Source organism: Lipotes vexillifer, unplaced genomic scaffold (genome assembly GCF_000442215.2).
Source record: "Lipotes vexillifer unplaced genomic scaffold, Lipotes_vexillifer_v1.1 scaffold1051, whole genome shotgun sequence".
In the NCBI taxonomy this organism is placed as follows: Eukaryota; Metazoa; Chordata; class Mammalia; order Artiodactyla; family Lipotidae; genus Lipotes; species Lipotes vexillifer.
Genome location: NW_006785088.1, coordinates 32,922 through 59,758, shown reverse-complemented (window position 1 = coordinate 59,758; position 26,837 = coordinate 32,922).

Here is a 26,837-nt window from a genome sequence, read left to right as displayed (position 1 = left end):
TTAGTAGACCTGTATTTTTTAAAATGTATTCAATTATTATTATTTGAATTATTTGAATTCATCAATAAAAAATTTGTGGATATAAAAAATTCTAGCCACAATATTTCTCTTTCATGTCATCACTTCTTAAAGAGAAGTCTTTTTTTCTCACCAATCACTCTCAACCTTGCCCATCTCTGTTTCACCATCTCTTCTGTGTAACATGGATGAGGTTCCTGAGACGGTCATGAGGACTCTCGTGTCCCGTCACTACAGCCAGTTTATATTACCAGCTTTATTTCATTTGATATATCAAAAGCATTCCTCTTCTTGAAAGACCATTTTTCCTTGGCACCCTCAATACCCTTAACTTTCACTCCACCTCTCCGGCTACTTCCTGGACTTCTTTTCCCCTGCTTGCCACTTTCATGTACCTGTTCCTCAGTGATCTCTTTTCTGCCCTCTGGTCAATGTGCACAGCCTCCTGAATGATTTCATAACCTCCAAAGCTTCAATTTCCATCTTAATTATAATGAATCTCAAGGATGTATTTTCAGGGTATATCACCTTTTCTCCTAATGTATCATATTATTGTTATTTCTAGGAGCCTCGTGATTCTTTGGGTGTCCCATAGAATCTCAAGCTTGGTATGTACAAATTTGAGCTTATCAGTCTCATCCAGGAACAGCAATTCCTCCTTTACTTCCTGAATGAAGGACTTTACTATTTCCTGTTGTACAAGCCAGCAACCTGCGGGAGCCCTCTAATTCATTCTCTTACCACCAACATCCAATCTGATCCTGTGGATCCTTTCTCCTAGATATGACATACTTGTTGCTAGTCCCTCTTCTCTACATACCCAAGATGTGGGGAAACCACCATCACCTTTTATTTGGATCATGGAAATAGCCTCTTAACTGGTTTCTCTGCCTCTAGCAGATTCTTCATGCTATACTCAGAGTGGTCACTCTAAAATTTGAAACCTGTGCAGGCCATGCCATTTCATGGGGGCACTTCAGTGGAAGAAAGATTTATTTATTACTCCTCTGGTTGCCATGTATCAATAGAAGAATTATTCCAAGTCATCCTTGAGCTCATGGGCTATACTGTGGTACTCACTTACCCCAAAATGGATAGAGTTCATTTCACTGGTGACTTTGGAAGAATAACTGCTCATTGAGGCTCAAATATTTCCCTTCTAGTCCTCTTGAGGGTCAGGTTTCTATCAAATACATCCCTGATGATCTGCTCCTCCACCCCTGCCCTCTAGGAAGACTGATTTTCTAGCACTGCCTTAGGTCTGTATGTCCAATTTTGAGATTCTGAACAGGGAAGCATGTCTGTCTGCATACCTAAGCACCATATGCCAATCTAGCCATTCAGTAATAAGGGGGATATTTCACTTTTGATCTAATTCCATGTCCTATATCTCAGTTAGTTCAGAGTTCCTGTGGGATAAGTTTGGCTATTTATTGGGCCCCTTCAAGCCCCAAAATCTGCTGTCTTGATCAGTAAAATTAAGAGATAAGCAAGGAATGGCATTGGAGAAAAATAACAGATTGGGATCCCTGGAAGGGCCCTGATGTTTTTGTAGTGGTTTAACGAGGGACATTTTCACTTCAGCTGCTTGCAGAGGCTTGTATTGTTTCTGGTGCCTGTTTTTCACAGGTGTGGCCCTGGATTTTATCTGTTGTCTCCTGATCAGGAAGCTTTAAATAGCCCACCAACAACTGTTTTCCTAGAGTCATAACTGAACATGCTAGTCTTTAAAAAACAGCAGGTCTGCTGACACTTCAGTAAATATGAGCCTTAGTATGCGGACTATGATGGCCATAGCTTGGCAGGAGGTGCAGACAGCCTGCTCAAATTCTATGTCTTTGTAAATATTTCGAAATTATATTCTGGTCTGAAGGAGGAGACAGTAGAATGTCTAACCATATAGATTCCAGTGGGGATTTAAGGGGTATTAAATCACTGGAATCTATATGACTTCAGATTGGCTTTCGATTTATTAATTATAAAATCTCTGAACATGACTCTAGGATTCTGAGAATGAAGCCACTTGTTTTGAAAACGTCATTTCCTTGTTGTAAATACAGAGGATAAGAGGGCAGTTTATAAAACTTTTGCTTAAAATGCCTTCTCTTTGATGTTTTTTTAAAACATGCTTTTGTTTTACTATCAGAACAATAGAATAAGAAAATTGAAAATAAGTAAAGGAGGAAGAAAATCTTTAGGAGAAAGGTAGAAATCTTAGGGAACAAGTAAGACCAATGGCAATGAGATTGTGGAATGCCAGGAGAGACCTGACAGGCAAATGTAACAGGGAAGAGGAAATGCACTAGGAAAAAAACTGGTGTTAAAGAAGCTTTTTTACAGAGTGAAGTAAGTCAGGAAGAGAAAAACAAATATCGTATATTAACGCATATATGTGGAACCTAGAAAAATGGTACAGATGAACCGGTTTGCAGGGCAGAAATAGAGACACAGATGTAGAGAACAAATGTATGGACACCAAGGAGGGGAAAGTGGCGAGGGGGTGGTGGTGTGATGAATTGGGAGATTGGGATTGACATGTATACACTGATGTGTATAAAATGGATAACTAATAAGAACATGCTGTATATATATATATATAAAAAAGCAGCTTTTAGAAAAGGAGAATATTTCTTCCTAGTTCTTGATCAGTAATGAATCTGAGGACTAAATAAATCTAACAGAAGAAAAGAAACAAAATCTCTAAGAGCAGCAGCCTGGAACATCTCTTCCAGATACAGTTAAAATCAAGAACTGGAATAGAAAGTGCCCTCTTGAAGTAACAAGTAGAGCTCATAGCAAATTTTTCTTGGGGAAACCACCCTTCAAGAACTGAGGCAGTTACAACAAGTGGTTACAAAACGTCAGGCAAATTTGTTAGGGGAAGACAAAGAATACCAGCATAACATTCTCAAAGTATTATTAGGTAAGTTTTCAAGGTAATTCAGTCATTGTAAGTAGAATTTATATGTTTACTCTGGATCTCTTCCTTGAAATCTGGATTCATATTAAATGAACTGCTTACATTTCCCCTTGATGTCAAATAGGCACCCCCAAATTTAACATGTCCTAAACAGAACATCTGATCATACCCACACCTATGATCTCATCCTCAGTCTTCATTGCTGTTAGTTGATGAGGCAAACTCATGAGATTCAGACTTAGCTCTTTCTTTTACACCCCATGTCCATTCTGTCAGCAGGACCTATTGACTATGCCTTTAGAAATGTGTCTAGAATCCAACTGCTTCCACCTCCACTGTGGCCATTCTGGTTATAGCTTAGATGACTACAGTTGTTGTTCCCTCACTCCTCTCCCTGCTTCCACCTTTACATCCACATTATTCATCCTCAGTAGATTAGCCAGAGTGTAACTTTCAAAGCAGAACATCATTTGCTCAAAACCCTCCAACTACTACTACAACTCTCATACATATGTAGGAGGAAGTGTAAGTTTGTGAAAAAAATTCATTAAACGTTTTACCAATATCTACAAAACATAAAATATCTTCGACCTAGCAGTTCCACTCCTAGGTGTATAACCAACAAAAAATGTGTACAAAAAAATATGTAAGAATATCCATAGCATCGCTAATAGCCCTAAACTTGAAAAAGACACAAATATCCATCTACAGTAGTATTAGAAAAAGAAAGAAACCAAATTAAGAAGCATGTCAAAGTATTAAGAGCTCAACTGGGCCTTCTCACAAGTAGTGGGGAAACAGCAGAAGGAAACATAAAAAAACTTGAGTAAACCAGTACAGAAAATGTGTATCACAAAGAAATGCAGCTTAAGACCTGGAGTATAAAAACATCCAGAAACAGTGTTGTGAGAACAACATGGCAGAGTTATTGGTCCTTAGACTCCTCAATGTAGCTGTAGTTCAGGATTCAGGTGAGGTTTGTGAAGATCTCCAGTTTGGAGAAATATGGGATTGGAGAGGTTGTCTTCTCAAGGGAGCGGTTTTCACAGGTAAGCTATTATGCAGCAAGAGGACCCCATTGTGCCAGTGTGTCAGGGGACACAAAATGCTCACAGGAGACAATGCAGACTCTGTGACCAGTGGAGCCCACTGTCAGCATCACAGCAGGCTGCCAGAAGCTTGGAACTCAATGGGGAAGTGGAAAAGAAACAGGAAAAAAGGCATTTTAAATAAGATCTGGTGACTGGGGCAGCCACCATTGAATGTCTAAACGTCAATAAAGCAGATGCTATTCTTTGAAAGAAAGGAGTATGCAGATGTTTTTTTCCTCTGGAACTGTTAAATTTGTAATACAAACTTAGCTTCTTGATGAGCTATGTCCCTACATTGAGTATAATTCACTAGGCACAGAGCCTAGATATCTGCCAAGGTTGAACAGGGAATTTCTCATTTATAAGTTCTCATTAGCACATACTTAAAATCACCAACTAAAAATGCAACATAGTTGTTGTCATGATGCCAAGGAACAGAGAATACAGTTAGAAGGAAAGTAAACGCTCTTCAGGCAGACTCAGTAAGCCATAACATATTATTTTAACCAGAAATAGTGGAAGGAATGAAAACATTGTAGTGGCTCAGGATTTCATTATACATCACTACACATCTGCCATGCACAAGGGAACACCTGCATTTTGCAAGCTAAATAACTCCAAACTGTGATTGTGATAAATCCATAGACTGGTGTCATAGTGATATCACACAGCAATTGCCACATGAGCTGTTTCCCTTTATCTTTTACTTTTAAATGTGTGCCTTTGCCATTTTCAGAACAGATTACTACCCAAATGAATGTGTAACTTTTAGTTGATAATTCGAAAGTCTTGAAAATTTATGTAATGCCAAAAACAAACAAAATCTGATTGTTTTCTAACCAGTCTGAAAATAAATAAAACTTATTATAGGTTTTGGTTATTAAGAGATTAGGAACCTTCATTTTCTTATTTAAGCACTATTTTGCAGATAGCTGTTTTTTAATATTCTATTTCATATGTACATATAAATTTGTATTCATTTTAGGAATGAACCCCTTAGAGAATTACTTTGGGATACAAAATATACATGAATTTAATATATGCTAAACAGATATCTAATTTAAGTTTTACTGATATGCTTATATCCATTATTATTGATAAAAAATATTTCAATGGCTTGGTGACATTCTAATATTATATGGTTTTATGATCTCTGTTTGAAAGCTTATAGGAATGAAATGCTTGCTAGTTTTTCCACTCAGGTCACTGCATTCTCTGACAATTCTTATAATGAAAAAATTCCTTAAGTAGAAACTGATTCTGGTAAACATCCACTTAGTGGCTTGTCCCCGTCATCTACAGTAACAGATGTTAAATCTGCTTTGATTATCACAAAACAGCCTGCCTTTTTATAAAAGCAAATAATCTAATACTAGCATTCCAGGACATGATTAAGTTTCCCAGAGTCCCTCTTAAATTGCAAACATAACTGTATGTAATTCTTCATATGTATTCTGACCAGTGCAGAGTTCAATAGGACTATTCTCATCATTCTCTGAGCCAAAATATTAACTTTTAAAAACCCTGTTACACTAATAAACGAATTCAGCAACCTTAAAGTTTAAAAAAAAATCAACATAAAGATTAGTTGAGTTTCTATACACTAATAATAAACCAAAAAGGAAATTAAGAAAACAATGCCATTTACAGTATCATTAAAAAGAGTGAAATACTTAGGAATGAACCTAACCAAGAAGGTGAAAGATTTGTACACTCATTGATGAAAGAAGTTAAGACACAAATAAATGGAAAGTCATCCCATGATCATGGATTGGAAGACTTAGTATTGTTAAAATGTCAGTATTACACAGGAAGCAACCTAAATATCCATCAACAGAAGAATGGGTAAAGAAGATGTGGTACATATATACAATGAAATATTACTCAGCCGTAAAAAGGAATGAAACTGTGCAATTTGCAGAGATGCTTGCAGAGACGCGGATGGCCCTAGAGACTGTCATACAGATTGAAGCAAGTCAGAAAGAGAAAAACAAATATCATATAATATCACTTATATATGGAATCTAGAAAAATGATACAGATGAACTTATTTTCAAGGCAGAAATAGAGACAAAGACATAGAGAACAGATGTATGGATACCAGGTTGGGGGGGAGAGGTTGAATTGGGAGATTGGGGTTGACATATATACACTACTATGTATAAAACAAACAGATAACTAATGAGAACCTACTGTATAGCACAGGGAGCTCTACTCAGTGCTCTGTGGTGACCTAAATGGGAAAGAAATCCTAAAAGGGATAGATGTATACATATAGCTGATTCACTTTGTTGTACAGCAGAAACTAACACAACGTTGTAAAGCAACTATACTCCAATAAAAACAACAATGAAATGTCACCTATACCCATTAGGATGAGTACTATCAATAAAACAGAAAATTAGAAATGCTGGTGAGGATGTGGAGAAATTGGAACCTTTCTGAAGTTTTTAGTGGGACTGTAAAATGGTGAAAGTTCTATGGAAAACAGTATAGAAGTTCCTCAAAAAATTAAAAGTAGAACTGCCATATGATCCAGCAGTCCCACTTCTACACATATATCCAAAAGAAATGAAAGCAGAGTCTCAGATATTTGCAGACCATGTTCACAGCAGCATTATTCACAATAGCCAAGAAGTACAAGCAACCCAAATGTTCACTGCAAAATGAATGGATAAAAAAATTTAGTATATACCTACTGTGGAATATTGTTTAGTCTTAAAAGAAATTAAAATCCTTCCATATGCTACAACATAAATGAACTTGAGGGCATTATGCTAAGTGAAATAAGTCAGTGACAAAAAGAAATACTGTATGATTCCACTTATATGAGGTATCTAAAGTACTCAAATTCATAGAAACAAAAAGTAGAGTGGTAGTCACCAGGGACTAAGAGGAGGGAAATGGGGAATCATTGTTTAATGGGTATAGAGTTGCAGTTGTGCAAGATGAGACAGAAAAGCTCTGGAGATCTGTTGTACAACAGTGTGAATACACTCAACACTTCTGAACTGGACACTTATAAATGGTTAAGATGGTAAATTTTACTCGCCGTCATACTTTTAGTTCATTTGGAACTTGTGTTCATTATAAAATATTGGTCTATTATGCATGAGTTTCTATGCAGTTTTCCAACACTGAAATTATGCTTTTTATCCAGCCTGGGACTATGGTAAGGGGAGCGCTTCAGATGCAATTTTAAGGAGGTGCCAAAAAACTCAATAGTCAAGATAAATACTATTTTAATGCATTATCTTTTAAAAAATAAAAATCCATGAGGAACAAAATATCAAAATTTAAATACAGACAGGATCAGTATAAGTGCCATGTCAAGCTATGTTGGAACCTGGGGCAAATGGAAAAATCAGTAATACTGATACCGGGTTTAACCTTTGCGTCTCCACGCACTCTCAGGTGATCTTACTATAATCTTGCCAACAAAACCGAATTCATCTCATCTAAACTCCATCCCATTCCCTCCTCTTTACCTCAGAACTGTCAGAATCTTCACTTTTCCTTTACTCCTGTCTCTGAGATGTTCTCCCTGCAGGAATTTGGTATATTTGGATTCATCTTATTTCCCAGTTTATGTTCCCTGATTATGTTTTCTGCTGATAGTATAACCACACTCCCAGGTACTCAAGGTTCCATCTGTTGCTGTAACTCTACCTGCCTGTCAACAGTCATATCTGTTAAACTGTAAATTCTAATTGTAGATTCTAACTCAGTCGCTCATTTCTATTTCTATTGCTGCTGCTGCTCTCTCTCTCTCTTTGTCACAACAGTTGTGTTTGCTACTACAATCTGTTACTAGTTACATATCATTAAAGTGCCTTCTTTACCATGCCATGCCTTTTTTTGCTGCAATTCAAGCTCTGGGAGGAGTTTTCTTTTTCTCTACACTTATGAACATTTTATCCAGTTCCCAAGAGCCAACCACGTCTTTCATTAAACCTTCAGTGATAAATAAAGCTAGAAATAATCACAGCTCTGTATGACTATGGAATTTTTGTATCAGTCATATGTGATTTAAATCCCTGGTTTTGATCTTATTAATGAAATGTCTCTCATCTGTTACAAATTGTAAGCTCCCAGAAAGCAAGGTCGATGTATGTACTTTCAACACCAGACAGAGTGTTGAAATTTTCTGTGTGTGTGTGTGTGTGTGTGTGTGTGTGTGTGTGTGTGTAATGGTTGGGTGAATAATTACGTTGAACCTCCTTATCTAGTAATTTCCCCACATTATACATTACAGAACACTAGCCACTTAAATGCTGTTGGCACTGAGGAGAAAACAGAGGTTCATGAAACATCACAAACAAAATGTCTCCCTGGGAACTGAACATTTTTTGTTTACAGGTTAGAAAGGTAAATGTTTTTAAATGTTCAATATGTTCTCAGCCCTAGGGAACTACTAGAGTGCAACCAAATACAGTAACACTGTCATCTTGAAATACAGTAGGTATTTTTCAAGCTTAGGATAACGATTATCTCAAATGTGCTTCTGAGAAGACTAGATAATTTATACATTAATTAAACTCAATAATACTCTACTGAAATTGTTATTTTGAAAGAATGGTACCACATGATACCCACCGTTATATCTATACAAAATGAAAACATTTTTACCTTCCACAGTAATAAGTGGACTTACATTACAGCTGGAGAAGTAGCTTTTCTAATTTCCCAGATATTCCAGGGGGAAAAAAGTACTCCTAAAAAAAGAGACATCCAGAAAATGGTTAACAGACTTCAGAATGTAGTTTTAAGAAACAGTTATTTGACAAGTGTTTATTGAGTACCTACTCTGCTGAGCACTTGGGAAGTATTAACAAAGAGTATTAAAGAGCATCATTAATCATTATTTGGACAAAACTGAAGAAGAGAGAATTCTAGGAGAAAATATAGAGTAAACCAAAGCATAAACGTACTCTTGAGCAGAGCATAACTATAATGGAAAACAAGTGAATTTAGGAATTCAAGTACAACAGGTCAACTCATGTACTAGGCTACAACAATAGAAGTGAGCTGACAGAATTTTAAATTTTCAAATTATATATACTTTTTCTTAAAAGTATTATAGAAAAATAATAATATCCAGCAAATATTTAATCTATATTCTCTAAAAATTTGACTCATGAAATCTGACTATATTTGTTGAGAATTAACAAATAGTTGAAATTCCTTACTCTTATGGGTACAATCATTCACACATTAATTATTTTATTCATGAAATATTTTTAAATGCTTACTGTATTCCAAAGAGGGGTCCAGGTATGAATGAATTTAAATGCTCAATGGGAATGATGGGCATTGGGACTACTTACCTATGGAAAATTCCCAACCATGTAACTATAGATAGGAGCAAAGTGCAGGGCCCTCGTGAAACTCTAGGGGGCAAAATAGAGACTGTGCTGTCTGCTCCTGCAGTTCGCCCCTCTACTTCTGCTTAAAGTCAATCTCAGATGTACACGTGACCTTTAAACAACACGGTTTGAACTGCACAGGTCCACTTGCATACAGATTTTCAATAAATATACTATCTGTCCTCCTTATTCATGGGTTTTGCATTAAGTGACCCTGAATTTTGGTAAACATGGGAGCTCTTGGAACCAACTCCCCATGGTTGGCATTGTAGGAGTCCCAAAAGTAGAAAATTAACCTGAGAAAAGAAACAGACGTCCAAGTCCAGGAAGCATAGAGAGTCCCAAACAGGATTAACTCAGAGGACCACACCAAAATACACCATAATTAAAATGGCAAAAATTAAAGATAAAGAGAGAATATTGAAAGCATCAAGGGAAAAGCAACAAGTTACATACAAGGGAACTTCCACAAGGCAGTCAGCTGACTTTGCAGCAGAAACTCTGCAAGCCAGAAGGGAGCGGCATTTTAAAGTGATGACAGGGAAAAACCTACAGCCAAGAATACTCTACCTGGCAAGTCTTTCATTCACATTTGATGGAGAGATCAAAAGTATTACAGACAAGCAAAAGCTAAAAGAGTTAAGCACCACAATATCAGCTTTACAAGAAATGTTAAAGGGACTTCTCCAAGTGGAAAAGTGAAGGCCACAGCTAGAAACATGAAAATTACAAAAGGAAAAATCTCATTGGTTAAGGCAAATATACAGTAAATGTAGTAAACCATGTACAAAGGTTAAAAGAAAAAAGTAGTAAAATCATCTATATCTGCAATAAGCAGTTAAGGGATACACAAAACAAAGTGATGTAAGGTATGTCAAAAATGGTAGAAAACAATAGAAAAGATCAATGTAACTAAGAGCAGCTTCTTTGAAAAGATAAACAAAAGTGAAAAGGAAGGCCCAAATCAATAAATCAGAGATGAAAAAGGAGAAATTACAACTGACACCACAGAAATACAAAGGACCATAAGAGGTTACTATGAAAAACTATATGCCAACAAAATGGACAACTTAGAAGAAATAGACACATTCCTAGAAATGGACAATCTCTCTAGACTAAACTAGGAAGAAAAGAAAATATGAAGAGACCAATTACCAATAATGAAATTGAATCAGTAAACAAATAAACAAAAACTCCCAACAAAGTGCAGAACCAGGTGGCTTCACAGGTGAACTCTACCAAACACGTAGAGAAGAGTTAACACCTATCCTTCTCAAACTATTGCAAAATATTTTAGAGGTAGGAGCACTTCCAAACTAATTCTACAAGGCTAGCCTCACCCTGATACCAAAACCAGACAAAGACATCACACACACACACACACACACACACACACACACACAATTATAGGACAATGTCACAGATGAACGTAGATGCGAAAATCCTCAACAAACATTAGCAAACCAAATCCAATAATACATTAAAAGGATCACACTCAATGGTCAAGTGGGATTTGTCCCAGGGATACAAGGATAGTTCAATACATGCAAATCAATCAATGTGATACACTACATTAACAAATTGAAGAATAAAAATTACATGATCATCTCAATAGATGGAGTAAAAGCTTTTGACAAATTCAACATTCATTTCTGATAAAAATTATCCACAAAGTGAGCACAGAGGGAACATACCTTAACATAATAAAGGCTATATATGATAAGCCCACAGCTAACATCATACTCAATGGTGAAAAGCTGAAAGCATTTCCGCTAAGATCAGGAACAAGACAAGGATGCCCACTCTTGTCACTTCTATTTAATATAGTATTGGAAGTCCTAGCCACAGTAAAGACAAGATAGAGAAAAGGAATCCAAATTGGAAAGGAAGAAGTTGTCATTGTTTATGGGTGGCATGATACTATACATAGAAAATCCTAAAGATACCACCAAAAAACTACTAGAGCTCATCAATGAATTTGGTAAAGTTGCAGGATACAAAATTAACATACAGAAATCTGTTGTGTCTGTATATACTAACAACAAACTATCAGAAGGAAATTAAGGAAACAATCCCATTTATAATTGCATAAAAAAATACCTAGGAATAAATTTAGCTAATCAGGTAAAAGACCTGTACTTGGAAAGCTATAAGATACTGATGAAATAAATTGAAGAAGACACAAACAGTTGGAAAGGTATACTGTGTTCATGACTGGAAGAATTGATATTGTTAAAATGACCTTACTACCCAAGGCAATCTACAGATTCAATGCAATCCTTTTAAAAAGACCAAGTGCACTTTTCACAGAACTAGAACAAATTTAAAATTTGTGTGGAAACACAAAGGACCCTGAATAGGCAAAACAATCTTGAGAAAGGAGAACAGAGCAAGAGGAATCATTCTCCCTGACTTCAGACTGTACTACTACAAAGATACAGTAATCAAAACTGTATGGTATTGGCACAAAAACAGACACATAGATCAGTGATATAGAATAGAGAGCCCAGAAATAAACCCACACATTTATGGTCAATTAATCTATGACAAAGGAGGTAAGAATATACAACAGAGAAAAGACAGTTTCTTCAATAAGTAGTGCTGGGAAAACTGGACAGCTATATGTAAAAAATGAGATTAGAACATTTCCTCACACCATAAACAAAAATGAACTCGAACTGGATTAAAGACCTAAATGTAAGACCAGAAACTATAAAACTCCTGGAAGAAAACATAGGTAGAACACTTTTTGACATAAATCGTAGCCACATTTTTTTGGATCTGATTCCTAAGGCAAAGGAAACAAAAGCAAAAATAAACAAATGGGATCTAATTAAACTTAAAAGCTTTTGCACAGCAAAGGAGTCCATCAAAAAAACAAAAAGACAACCTACTAAATGGGAGAAAATGTTTGCAAATTATATGACTGATAAGGGGTTAATATCCAGAAAATACAAGCAGCTTATACAACTCATTATAAAAACAAAACAATTGGGAGATTGGGATTGACATAAAAACACTAATATGTATAAAATGGATAACTAATGAGAACCTGCTGTATAAAAAAAAAAAAAATTCAAAAGAAACCCCAAACCAAACCAAACCAAACCAAAACAAAAAACAATTAAAGAATGGGCAGAAGATCTAAATAGGTATTTTTCCAAAGAAAACATACAGGTGGCCAACAGACACATGAAAAGATGCTCAACATTGCTAACCATTAGAGAAATGCAAATCAAACCCACAATGAGCTATCACCTCACACCTGTCAGAATGGCTATCATTAAAAAGACCACAAATAACAAATATTAGCAAGGATGTGGAGAAAAGGGAACGCTTATATAATATCTGTGGGAATGTAAATTAGTGCAGCCACTATGGAGAACACTATGGAGTTTCCTCAAAAAATAGACATAGAACTACCACATGACCCAGCCATACCAAAATTCCTGGGTATATATTCAAAGAAAACAAAAACACTAAACATGTATTGAAAAGATATTTGCACCCCAATGTTCATAGCAGCGTTATTTACAATAGCCAAGATGAAAGTGACCATCAACAGATGAATGAATAAAGAAGTAGTGGTATATATACACAATGGGATACTACTTGGCCATTAAAAAAGAATAAAATTTTGCTATTTGCAAGATCATGGATGGACCATGGAGCGTATTATACTTAGTGAAATCAGCCAGACAGAGAAAGACAAATACTGTATGGTATCACTTATATGTGGAATCTAAAAAGTAAAATGAATGAATATAACAAAAGAGAAATAGACTCACAGAGAACAAACTAGTGGTAACCAGTGGAGAGTGTGAAGGGGGAGGGGTAATATAATGATAAGGGATTAAACTTAGATGTTTACATAGAGGTACAAACTACTATGTATAAAATAAATAGGCTATAAGGATGTATTGTACAGCACAGGGAATATAGCCAATATTTCATAATAACTTTAAATAAAAAATTTTGCATCACTATGTTGTACACCTGAAACTAATTTAATATTGTAAGCTATACCTCAATTTAAAAAAAAACCAATTGACCATAAATATGTATGCCTATTTCTGGACTCTATTCTGTCCCATTGTCACCTTGGCTAACTTTCTGCCAATATCACACTGTCTTAAAATTTAAAGGTTTATAATTTTTCACGAAGAGAACTTCAGGCCCATATTCTACCTAACTCCTAAGAAAGAGAGAATACCAGTCTTACACAAATAATTAAAAAAGAAAGAGTATGTTCTAACTCATTTTATAAAATGGCATAATTCTATTACTAAAACCTTACAGAGCATTACAAAAAATTAAAGACAATATCCCACATGAACAAACATGTAAAACAAATAAAATTTAAATTAAATTAAAACAAATTAAATTAAATTCACCAATATAATCTAGGTTAACTATTTTGGTTTTCTTTTGTTTTTAGCACTTAAAAATGCCATTTTATGGTCTTCAAGCTCAGCAGTCCCCAACTCTCTTGGCACCAGGGACTAGTTTCGTGGAAGACAGTTTTTCCACGGTGGGGGATGTGGTTCAGGCGGTAATGCGAGCTATAGGGAGTGGCAGATGAAGCTTCGCTCACTCGCCCACTGCTCACCTCCTGCTATGCGGCTGGTTCCTAACAGGCCATGGACCAGTACCTGTCCATGGCCAAGGGGTTGGGGACCCCTGGTCTAGCTTACATTGTTTCTGATGAGAAGTCTGCAAGCATTCTTTTGTTTTTTTCTGTAAGTAATGATTAATTTACTAAGATTTTTATCCTGGTTGTTGCCTAATCATGGTTTTAATCAGTTTGATTTTGATGTGATTTGGTCGTGTCTTCTCTGTGTTTATGTAGCTTCGGGTTCATTAAACTTTTTAAATCTGCGAGTTTATAGTTTTCATCAAATTTAGAAAATTTTGGCCACAATTTCTTCAAATATTTTCATGCCCCTTTGTCACTTTTTAATCTAGCAGTCTAATTAGACTACTGGATTTTACCTGACAGGTCAATGAGGTTTCATTCTTTTTATTTTATTTTATTTTATTTTTTATTTTTTTAGTCTTCTCTATGCTTTAGTTAGGACAGATTTTATTATCAGGTGCTCAAGTTCACTGGTAATTTTTTTCTATATTTTCTCATTCATTGTTATTTCCATCTGAGTGTGTTTCTCATTTCCAGTATTGTCAATATTGTATTTTTCACCTCTAGAATTTCCATTTGGGTATGTTAAACATCTTTTTTATATCTTCCATTTCTTACATTATGTTCATATTTTCTTTTAAATTCTTGAGCATATGCATGATACTAGTTTTAAAGTCCTTGTCCATTAATTTTATTATGCCTCTTGTTTCTTTCTTTCTACTGAATAATGTGGCTTTGGGTTATATATCACATTTTGCTGTCACTCTTAGTCTTATAACTTTTTTTTTTTTTTTTTGCGGTACGCAGGCTTCTCACTATTGTGGCCTCTCCCATTGCGGAGCACAGGCTCTGGACGCGCAGGCTCAGCGGCCATGGCTCACGGGCCCAGCTGCTCTGTGGCATGTGGGATCTTCCCGGACCAGAGCACGAACCCGTGTCCCCTGTATCGGCAGGCAGACTCTCAACCACTGCGCCACCAGGGAAGCCCTATGTCTTATAACTTTTGATTAGATATCAGACATTATAAATGTGACCTTTGCAAATGTTGGATTTTTTTTCTTTTTAAGAGTCTTGAAGTTTGAAAAGTTTATTTTTTGGTCTTTTTGAGGCTTTTTTAAGGGCTTGTTATGATAATTCTAACATAGCCTTTATTTTAGGACTAGTTTAACCTTATTACAGAGGCATTTTAGGTTTCAGTATTGAATTCCTGTGTGTTCAATGAGGTGCCTCTGATGTGGAATTTTAATGGCTCCCAGAAATGTGTGAGGTCAGAATTTTTCAGCTTATAGTTATCTTGAAATTTTTCTCTGCTTGGTATAGAGTTTACCCCTAATTAGGTTTGTGTCAAGTCAAAGACTTATTGGGACCCCTATTCAGATTTTTGGCGAACTTTCTTTAAAGTTTCCTCCTTTCTGGTACTTTGTCCACAAATTTCATGTCTTGCCCTCCACAGCTCTAATCTCTGTCTCTTAAGTAAGTCAGATGTCCACATTGTTCATGGCATTCCCCTCTCTGCACCAGGATTCAGAAAGTACCTTCAGGCAGAAAGCCAGGGTAAATGAAGGACTTACCTTTTCTGCTTTCTCAAGGTATGTCTTACAATCCCTGTCCAATGTTAAAAAACAGTTGTTATATTTATTTTTCTGTTTTCTAATTGTAAGTAGTTAGAGAGTAAGTGAGGTCTCAGATATTCCATTTTGGCCTGAAGCGGAATGGCTTTTGCACTCAGTTCTTAAGTGTTCTCTGTGGGATTTGGTTCAGCCACCAAAAACAGAAGGGCTAGAGTTGGTTGATAAGATTATAGATTACCAGGATTTATCCAACACCTGAATAAACCACAATGTTGCAATTTTAATAAGTTTATCAGTTGATTCTTGCACACTAAAGGTGGAAAACCTACATATCCCTGGAACAGTCTATCTGAATCATTACTATACTTCAAAATGTCCTCATAGTGAGGGTCTTTTGGAACTATATAAGGTATGGCTGTCTGGAAACCAGCAAGTGAGGAGTCAATATCTAGGCAGGGATAATTTACCCTGATCACTTAAAGGACACAGGGCTGCTTTTATCAAAGTGGGAGAATATGTAAAAATCAGATGATCCAAGTTAGGGTTCTCTTAGGATTCCCTGTCCCAATTATAACTGAATAAACACATGCCTAAAAAGTGTATGGTTTCCAAGGGCTCAGACTCTTCAGGAATGACAGTTTAGGTTACACCACTAGAGAATCTGAAAAGACCTGCAGAGATAAAAGCTAAGGATGAAGATTTCGAATCAGATGCTAGTGGAAGAAGTACTGGTATCAGGCCCCAATATAACATGAATGACAGTATCCACAGTTAGATCACTAAGCCCTCTCTTCTAAAAGTTTTCCCTCAAGAAGAAAGGCCCATGAAGAGCTGCTGCATGTGGAAAAGTGGAATTATGCTGTGCAAGATAGGGACTGTGGTAGTCATGGAGGTGTGCCACTCACATCTCTTTTCAAGATAGCACTTTCTGTGAAGAGTACAGTTATTCTTTAGCTGAAGCACCTTCCTTATTCCCTCTGCTACAGACCAAAAATTGCCTTTACCCAGTAAGTATAAAACACATCTCATTCATTCCCCTTCTTTCAGTGATTATAGTCTTGCACTACTTGATGGCCAATGTCTGGAAATAATTGTTTCATGTATTTTGTCCAGGTTTTTAGTTGTTTTACATGGGAGAATAATTTCCATTCCAGTTACTCTACTTGGTTGGAAACAGAAATCCAGTGAACTTTTAATAATGTATTAATATTTAATGTTTCCTCAGAATCACTTATGTCTAAATGCACTCAAATTACAGTACAGAGTAAAATTCCCATTTATTAAGTCTAACTTTAGTTGCTTTGCTTCAGAGGATAATGCAAAGAAACTAAAACATATCTTATCCATAAACCTAGAATTAGATAAACATTAGGATAAATTGGGACACACATATCATTCTGTTATTGAAAGTTAAGTATATCCTATATTTAGATAACGTACCTGATAATATCCACAGGCTTAAAAGACATGTAAATGCCTAGAAATCATATATATACACCTATTTAAGATATATATATATATATATAGATATATATAGATATATATTCACTAGACTTTTTAAGGAAGCAGCCTAATTCAAATGGATGTGTAAGTCAACAAAATATCAGCTCCTGAAATTTAAATGGATCAAAATGGATCACAATGGAGTGAAGGTTAAATGCAGCCGTAAGAAACCGCAATGTCATTAGATCATTAAATATATGAAAGAAAAATTTCTTTGAAAGGCCATCTAAATATCAACAACCTAATCATGCTTTACTTTTCAATGTTATGAGGTTTTCTGGTTTTGACTTGATAAGTACTTAACTGGGAAGATGTGAAACATTCCATCAGGGGCTAATAACTAGAAAAAATTTTATGCGATAACTCTACTAATATAAAGTATAAATGAATGAACAAAATCCCAAAGTAGTTCCAGTGATTTTTCTAATTTGGGAAATCTCTATTTTTCTAATTTAGTAACCCAACTAAAAGCTTTGACCCCTTGTCTAGTGCCCTTTCCACAATTATTATACTGCCAAAACCAGAAACAGCCAATATCACATATAACAAATGTTCCCTTCATTCCTCAGTAGATTCTTAGGACCAGTATTGGAACTTAAAGCATCTGTTTCTCATGCCTTGTCTCAAAGCAAATACTGTCTTAGCAGAGTGGTAAAACATTAAACTTCCCCTTTTTCCTTAAGTGTTATTTCCAAAGAATGAGATTTTGCTAAATGACAGGATTGTAATAAGCAAGGAGAATGTACTTGAAATCTGGGGGAAGGGTCATCAAAACTGAGGTTAAAGATAAACCTGTATTACAGTGTTACTAAGGGATAATCTTACTGTTACAAAATATGGATAAAGGGAATTCAAATAAAAAGCATGCAACCAAAGGGCATATTTACACAAACAATAATTATAATTGCATGTTATTTTTTTTTTTTTTTTTATTTTTTTATTTTTTTGCGGGGGTACGCAGGCTTCTCACTGTTGTGGCCTCTCCCGTTGCAGAGCACAGGCTCCGGACGCGCAGGCTCAGCGGCCATGGCTCACGGGCCCAGCTGCTCCACGGCATGTGGGATCCTCCCGGACCGGGACCCGAACCCATGTCCCGTGCATCGGCAGGCGGTCTCTCAACCACTGCGCCACCAGGGAAGCCCCCTGTATCTCTTTGTATTGCCTGCTGTTTTATTCATAATGGGCTTAGGTAGAGAATTTATATATCTAAATATTTCCCAGGCTCAGCGGCCATGGCTCACGGGCCCAGCTGCTCCACGGCATGTGGGATCCTCCCGGACCGGGGCCCGAACCCATGTCCCCTGCATCGGCAGGCGGACTCTCAACCACTGCGCCACCAGGCAAGCCCTGTTATTTTTAAATTGGCATTAGAAACTTCTGACATTACACTAAATTTTATTTTGAATTTAACTTAATATTTAAACATTCTTATATTTGACCATGATCAGATCTGTCAATATAGATGAAAACAGAAAGCTCGGTTCACAGTGGCTCATTTATTCAGCCTATTTCCTTACAGTGCTGTTGAAACTTCTCTTGAGTCATTCCAGATTAAAAATTAGCTAAGATCACCAAATCTAGTGACATGATATGTTTGTACAACAAAGTTTATAAAGTCAATATATTAGTTTCTTGGGTTTAATATTAATTTTTTCTGTATTTTATCAACACCTATGATTCCATTTTTCTTTACCTTACCAGAATAGGTAACAATGTGATCTTATTATAATTTTTAAATCATGGTTTCTTTGGACAAGTATCAAACACATGTTAAAAAGAAAAAACAGTTCTGCCAATGGACTTAATATATGCTTTAGTTAATATTCCCAAATAATTTAGCATATATCTTTTATTATAACTTGTCTATACTTTTCTATGTTATTTTAGAAGTACATTTCTTTACAAACATCAATTTTCATATATGAAACATGAAAATAATATTTAATATAAAGATAAATTCAGGAGTGGGTTTTCTCAAAACCTTTTGGTTTGGTGAACTATTTGTTGTGATTGCATTTAATATTTTTCTTATTTTAAAATAGAGGAAATATTTTCAATAAATATAGGAAATTTAGTTAAGGCCAAAATGTGATTCAGTTATAAACAATGAAAAATCTCATTGCTTTAGAATATGATCATTTGTATATGAATAGATATAAAATGCTCCTAGATGGTAAGCTTTGAAGTCACAAATAAACCAATCCTTTGTACATTAATTCAATATAAAATTTTCCCTAAAAAAAAAATATGATCATTTGAAATAGATTTTCCTTCATATATACAATGGTTAATTTTATGTGTCAATTTGATTGGACCACAAGGTGCCCAGATATTTGGCCAAACATTATTCTCGGTATATCTGTAAGGGTGATTCAGGTTGAGATTAACATTTGAATCAGTAGACTCAGTAAAACAGCTTGTACTTTTTATCATGTGGATGGGCCTTATTCAATCATTCAAGACTTAAATAGAACAAAAAGGTTGAGTAAGAGGGAACTCCTCTCTGATTGGTTTAATTGGGACATTGCTCTTTTCCAGCTATTAGTCCCAGAGTGAGACATTGGATTTTCTTGGTATTTGAGTCTGCAGGCTTTTTATTGGAACTTAAACCATTGGTTCTCTTGATTCTCAGGCCTTAGGATTCAGACTGGAACTACGTATTGAATCTCCTGGGTCTCCACTTGGCCAACTGCAGATCTTGGACCTTCTCAGCCTCTGTAATTGCATGAGCCAATTCCTTACAGTGTGTGTGGGGCGTGTGAGTGTTAACTTTTAAATTTATTTAATTCTACTGGATAAAGAACCTTGATTAATACAATATGTAAGGGACTTCCCTGGTGATCCAGTAGTTAAGACTTCACCTTCCAATCCAGGGGGTGTGGGTTCGATCCCTGGTTGGGGAGCTAAGATCCCACATGCCTTGCAGCCAAAAAACCAAAACATAAAACAGAAGCAATATTGTAACAAATTAAATAAAGACCTTAAAAATGGTCCACATCAAAAAAAAAAAAAACTTTAAAAAAGTATAGGGCTTCCCTGGTGACGCAGTGGTTGAGAGTCCGCCTGCAGGTGACATGGGTTCGTGCCCCGGTCCGGGAAGATCCCACATGCTGCGGAGCGGCTAGGCCCGTAAGCCATGGCCGCTGAGCCTGCGCGTCCGGAGCCTGTGCTCCGCAACGGGAGAGGCCACAACAGTGAGAGGCCCGCGTTCCGCAAAAAAAGAAAAAGTATAATACGTAACATAATGTAGGCAACCACACGTTTCAAATAAATTTTACTTTTGTGAAACTAGGAGAGAATGCTAAATGAGAGAGTCAAACTGAAAATTTTAGTTAACAGTTGGATATTCTAAACTAATGATGCCAAATATCAGGTATTTGAAAGACCTGACCTAAATTCTGCATTTTCAACTCATCATTTGGCAATATGAAAAATGGTGAACATAAAATACTGGAGATATTTTTTCTTGCTTGCTCATTTTGCACTGAGTTTGATTTGTGAGATTTTCAAGGCATAAACTTTGGTAGCTTAGAGTGGATTGTTGGGGAGTAGGGTAAAGTGACCATCTATGCTTTAATTTAACCAGAAAAAAATTTTATAACATGTCTTATTTGACTGAGTGTTGCCTATTTTAAGTGATCCGCTTATGAGGGTAGAATGTCAGTATGGTGATGCTTTTCAGATACAACACCAAAGACACAATCCATGAAAGAAATAATTGGTAAGCTAGACTTCATTAAAATCTAAAATTTCTACTCTGTGAAAGACAATGTCAAGACAATGAGAAGACAAGCCACAGACTGGGAGACAATTTTTGCAAAAGTCATATCTAATAAAGGACTGTTACCCAAAATATACAAAGAACTCTTAAAACTCAACAATAAGAAGAAAAAAGAATCCAGTTTTTTTTAAAGGGTCAAAAACCTTAAGGACAACTCTCCAAAGAAGATATACAGATGGCAAATCAACATGTTATGAAAAGATGGTCCATATAACATGTTATACAGGGAAATGTAAATTAATACACCAATGAGATACCACTATACACTTACTAGAATGGCTGAAATTCAGAATACTGACAACACCAAATGCTAACAAGGATGTGGAGCAACAGGAACTCTCATTCATTGCTGGGGAAAATGCAACAATGGCACAGCCTCTCTGACAGTTTGGTGGTTTCTTACAAAACTAAACATATTCTCACCACATAATCCAACAATCACACTCCTAGGTATTACTCAAGGAATTGAAAACTTATATACATTCAAAACCCTGAACATGAATATTTATAGCAGATTTATTCATATCTGCAAAACTTGCAGGCAACAAGAATGTCCGACAGTAGGTGAATGGATAAATAAGCTGTGGTACATTCAGGCAACAGAATATTATTCGGTGCTGAAGAAAGGAGCTATCCAGTTATGAAAAGACATGGAGGTACCTTAAGTGCATATTACTGAGTGAAAGAAGCCAGTCTGAAAAGGCCATACACTGAATGGTTCCAACTCTATGAAATTCTGAAAATGGTAAAACTATGGAGACAATAAAAAGATCAGTGTTTGCCAGGTGTGGGAGTGGGTGGGAAGAACGAATAGGAGGAACACAGAGGAATTTTAAGGCTGTGAGAATACTCTGTTTTATATTATAATAGATACATGTCATTATACATTTGTCCAAACCCATAGGATATACAACACCAAGAGTGAACCCTAAAACATACTATGAACTTTGGGTCATTATGATGTGTCAGTGTAGATTTATCCTTGGTAACGAGTGTACCATTCTGGTAAGTGATGTTGATTATGGGGGAGGCTAAGCATATGAGGCGGTTGGGGGTACATGGGAAATCTCTGTCCCTTCCTCTCCATTACATTCTAAGCCTAAAACTGCTCTAAAAAATTATCTTTAATAATTTTTTTAAATCAATTCTTTGGACTTCAGTTTTCAGCTTTGACAGGTAAAAAGTTAAAAGTTGTCCTTGTCTTTACAACAAGAAAATACTGAACAACAACTTTTCTTGGGCCTGTCACAAAGTTGAAGGTGCCTAGCAACTGCCACCCCAGAATATAGAAAGGGGAAGTCAGAAGCTCACAGGTGAGATCAGCTTATCTAGAACAGAAGCCACTGGAGCCATAACATAGGAACACTTAAGTGGTAATGTTAATTAATAGTTTGATGCAGAGTGTGGATTAGCATGCAAATGAAAAACTCTGGGTTCCACAATCTTGGGAGGGGGACATATTTTGATGGTTTTTACCTTCAGAAATCCCACCAGGTTCTCACAGTGAATAGACAAGATAATTTTATGTGTCTGGCAAGGGGAGAAGAAAGGTAATCATTTTAAAACACACCCTGAGCCTTCTCCATGATAAAGACCTCCTCTCCAGGAGGAGAGCTCACTGTAACATCTTCCCCTAATCCCTGCACTTTTAGCACTCTTTCTCACTTCCTTTCTACCCACTCTGAGCTGTCGGTCTGAAAGGTTCTTTCAGGCAGACTGGAGACAAATACCATTGTACTTCTATATGTATTCATATCTGTGCCTTCCTCAACTCAGTGTATCTAATTTGTGGAATAAATTTTCATGTTTTCCACCTTTCATAAACTGGTTAAAATCCTTCCATAACTCAAAGGCTTTAATCCCATTTTTACTGTGGGTTATTTTTCAATGTGTTTTCAAAATGATTACATGGATATATAGAATAGCACTGATTTTTATATAGGTATTTAACAAATGACTACCTTAAAAACTTGAATAGTTTCCCTATTGCCTATATTTGCTTCTCTAGATAATCATATGCTGTGAAAGTATTTTTCAAAATCTATTCATTATTTTTCTTGTAATACTGAAGAGACAGTATTTCCAAAGTATAAAAACTTATGATGAAAGCAGATACTCAAGTCTTTTTATTAACTTTAATGGGAAGATCTTTTTTTATTTTAATATATTTATAAGGCTAACTTTTGCTTTGAGATGGTACTTTTATCGTATAAAGTATGTCACTTCTATTCCACATAACAGGTTTTTTTAAACAAATGGATGTTGAATGTTGCCTAACATTCTTAAAAGGATCTCGTGAGATGTTTAAATATATTTTTTCTCCTTTAAATATATTTCTTTGATTTATATGTATTTCCTTATATTTCCTAATTTTGAACTTTTTTCATTCCTTGAATCAACATTTTGAATTTCAATATGTTGCTGTTTTTATATTCTCATTTTGAAATAAACACAATGTTCAAGGATAATACAAAGAACATCACCCAAATTCCACAGTTGTTAACATTTACTGTATTTACTTTCTTTCTATATTTCCATTATGGTAATTTTCACATTCCATCATTGCTTTATTTGTTCATTTATTGATTGATATAAGTATAAACTCATGACTTTTTATTTATTCAATGGATTTTAATCCATTACTAGCATTTCTTTAATTCAAAGCTTAAATTGTCCTAGCTTTGGCCAGTGTGAGCCTCTTCAAGCTGCCTACTCTGTCCTATTTAAAAGTCCCTGGTTTTTCAGCATTTGTTTATTTTGTGGCACAAAATATTCCAAATACATAACAATGACAGATATGTGTAATTTTTTTTGAAAAATCACTACATTCAAATCAAGCTAAACACCTCTTTGGACTAGAAATACAGACCAATAAATTGAGGCTGATGTCAAAGCCTTGATAGACCTAGGCCATAAAACCAGTAGAGGCAGATGTGAGTTTGTATAATATAATAGAGACTATCACAGAGGTCAAATTAAGTGTCACTCCATGAATGTAAGGATTGTGGCAGAATTTCCTGACTCACATAAGTGAAAAATGTTTGATAGCTACTCAGGGCTGAATTGTATATCATCTGCCAGGAGGAAACAAAGATAACTTCAATCAGGACTGGGCATAAATGCCAGCTGACTCACTTGCTGGATCTAGAAAATAACTGCGGAATGGAAGTGCTGAGCCACTTATGTAAGACCTGCTTCTAGACTGGAGCCTCAGAGGCCTTGTGAAAACAGCCACAGAACTGCCAGACAAGGAAGGGTGAACATAAAGTCAACAGACAAGCAGACAACCTCCCACTCAAGACCAAACTGCAATTCTAAATCATGTAAAGAAATCCTATGTCAAGGCCAAAAACAATTGGCGCTAACAAATTTAAAGTAATAGAAAACAAGAAGGACTTTAAAATACGTATGCCTAAAATTTGCAGAGATCAATGTGGAATATTGTGGTTTTTCTTCAAAAACCTGTTCCAAACAGAAAACAGTGTTGGCTAAATGAGATAAAAAAGAAAACCATAGCAACATAGCTTGGCAGGAGCTCATCTGTGGGTTTACTAGAGTGTTAGTACAGAAGCAGTCAGTAGGAATTTGGCTCCTAGAGGGTAAAGGGGACCAAAATTTTACAGTAGGAAATGGTGGGCCCAAGGGAAGATCACTGCTTGAAGCTAGAGCTAGCAAGCCCCACGACATGTCAAAGAAGACTGAAAAATCTCTGCAAATCTTTGTGCCTACTAGCTGGGGCTAGATAGGCAGACAACAGGCTCCCTTCTAGGAACTAAGCCAAACCACCTGCTATCTCATGACTGCATCTGTCAGAGCCCCAAATTCCCACAGAGCCAGAACTCTAAGCCATGATTATTTGGCCTGGTTGTATCTTACAAAGGGGAGTTTACTAATCAATATACTACTAGGATATTTTATTTAATATTTTTAGTTGACTGACTGATCAAGTAGCAATAAATTAGTAATGTCACACAAACAAGGGCAAATGACCAGATGGCAGGTACATAAGGCTTACTAGACTGGCATTCATTGGGGGAAACTCAGGAAGACAGGATCAGTAGCAGGCTTGCATGGCCCCCATTGCCTTTCAAAAGATGGCAGCCCAGAGCAATCTGGCAGGGCCAGACATCAGAGGGAACCTGATGATTGGGCCGTGGGGCTTCAAGCTGGCTCATTAAAAAAGTTCTAATCATTCCTCTGGTATTATCATGGGTTGTGATATAACAGCAATACAATATGAGAGAATGTGGATCCAGCTCTTCCTCCTGACATCCCCACATAAGAGGTTGGAAGGATAATCAACCCACCTCTGGCGTGATCAGAGGCTAGCATCACTAGCGATACTGCCACACATGATGGAAACAAGTTGCAGGATTCACCACACTGGCACCACACTGGTGCCAGGTATGCACGAGCCTCCTTCCTCTTGGCACTATCAGGGAGCTGGGGCCCATGTTTTGTGGTTAGCTAGGATCTGTTGCCTTAAGCAGCTGGCTTTACTTGGTTTATGAGGAGCCTTGCAGGAGGTATAATTCTCCTCCAGTAGGCTAGCTGAGCGAAATCAGTCTTGGAATATTTGACTCTCACTTCTTGGAAAGGACAGAGAAAATTTGAACAATACCATTTATAAGTTTGATCTAAGGAACATCTGTAAAACACTACTCCAAAGAATCAGAATATATGCAGTATTTTTAAAAACACAGGAAATGTTTTCTAAATGGCCAAGTTTTTAAATGTTACATACAATTCATTTTGTGCTCAACTGCAACTTATCTTAAGATCACGAACAATGACTTTAAAAGCCATAGATGCAGAAATTTTGAAAATATTCTTATAAAATATAAAATAAATTTAAATCAAAATTTAAAAAGTGAATTTGGAAGAAAAATGAAACATATGGACCTGTGTATCTAGTTGGTAGCATAATCACAGAGAAAAATATCTCAAGTTAGTTTAAAACTGTATATCTCCAGTGTGACATACCTTGAGGACAAGGAGATCTACAACAAAATCTTAAGTTGTGTTCGATAATCATATTGTTAAAAACAATACTTGTACTGTTAATCTGAAAATATTTTGTGTGCGTGTGTGTTTGTGTATGTGTTCCAAGAGAGGAGATTCTCTTGGCCAAAGATGAGGCAATTTAAATATCAAAAAGAATAATATTGGTATGAATACTTTGGAAAACGGTTTAGCAATATGTAGTATGACTGAAATATAAATATACACACACATATATGTATATACACACATATATATCCACTATACTACACTATATATACCTTATAACTCAAATTCCACTCCTAGGTACGTCTCCAATGAGTACATATGTTCATCAAAAGACATGTACAAAAATGTCCATAGCAGCACTATTCTTACAGCCTAAACCTGAGGATGACCCAATACTCATCAACATAGAATGGATAAAGAGTGGCATATCCATACATGGAATATTATACAAAAATGAGAAGGAACAAACTTGCCACATGGAACAACAGAGATGAACTTCACAAAGTTAATGTGTAATGAATGAAAACAAGTACAAAAGAGTACACACAATATGAAGCCACTTTTATTAATATAAAAAATGGTCAACAGTAAGCTATGGAGAAATAAGTACAGGTTGCCCTTGGAACACTACTGAATGTAAGAGGTACTGCTTGAAGTTACTGAATTGTGTACTGATAACTTGTAGACTTATATACCTATGTTATTTTTCAATGTAAAATTGACATTAGAAAAGAATCAAAGGGCTTCCCTGGTGGCGCAGGGGTTGAGAGTCCACCTGCCAACGCGGGGGACACAGGTTCATGCCCCGGTCCGGGAGGATCCTGCGGAGCGGCTGAGCCTGTGAGCCATGGCCGCTGGCCTGTGCGGCTGGAGCCTGTGCTCCGCAACGGGAGAGGCCACAGCAGTGAGAGGCCCGCGTACCGGGGGAAAAAAAAAAAAAA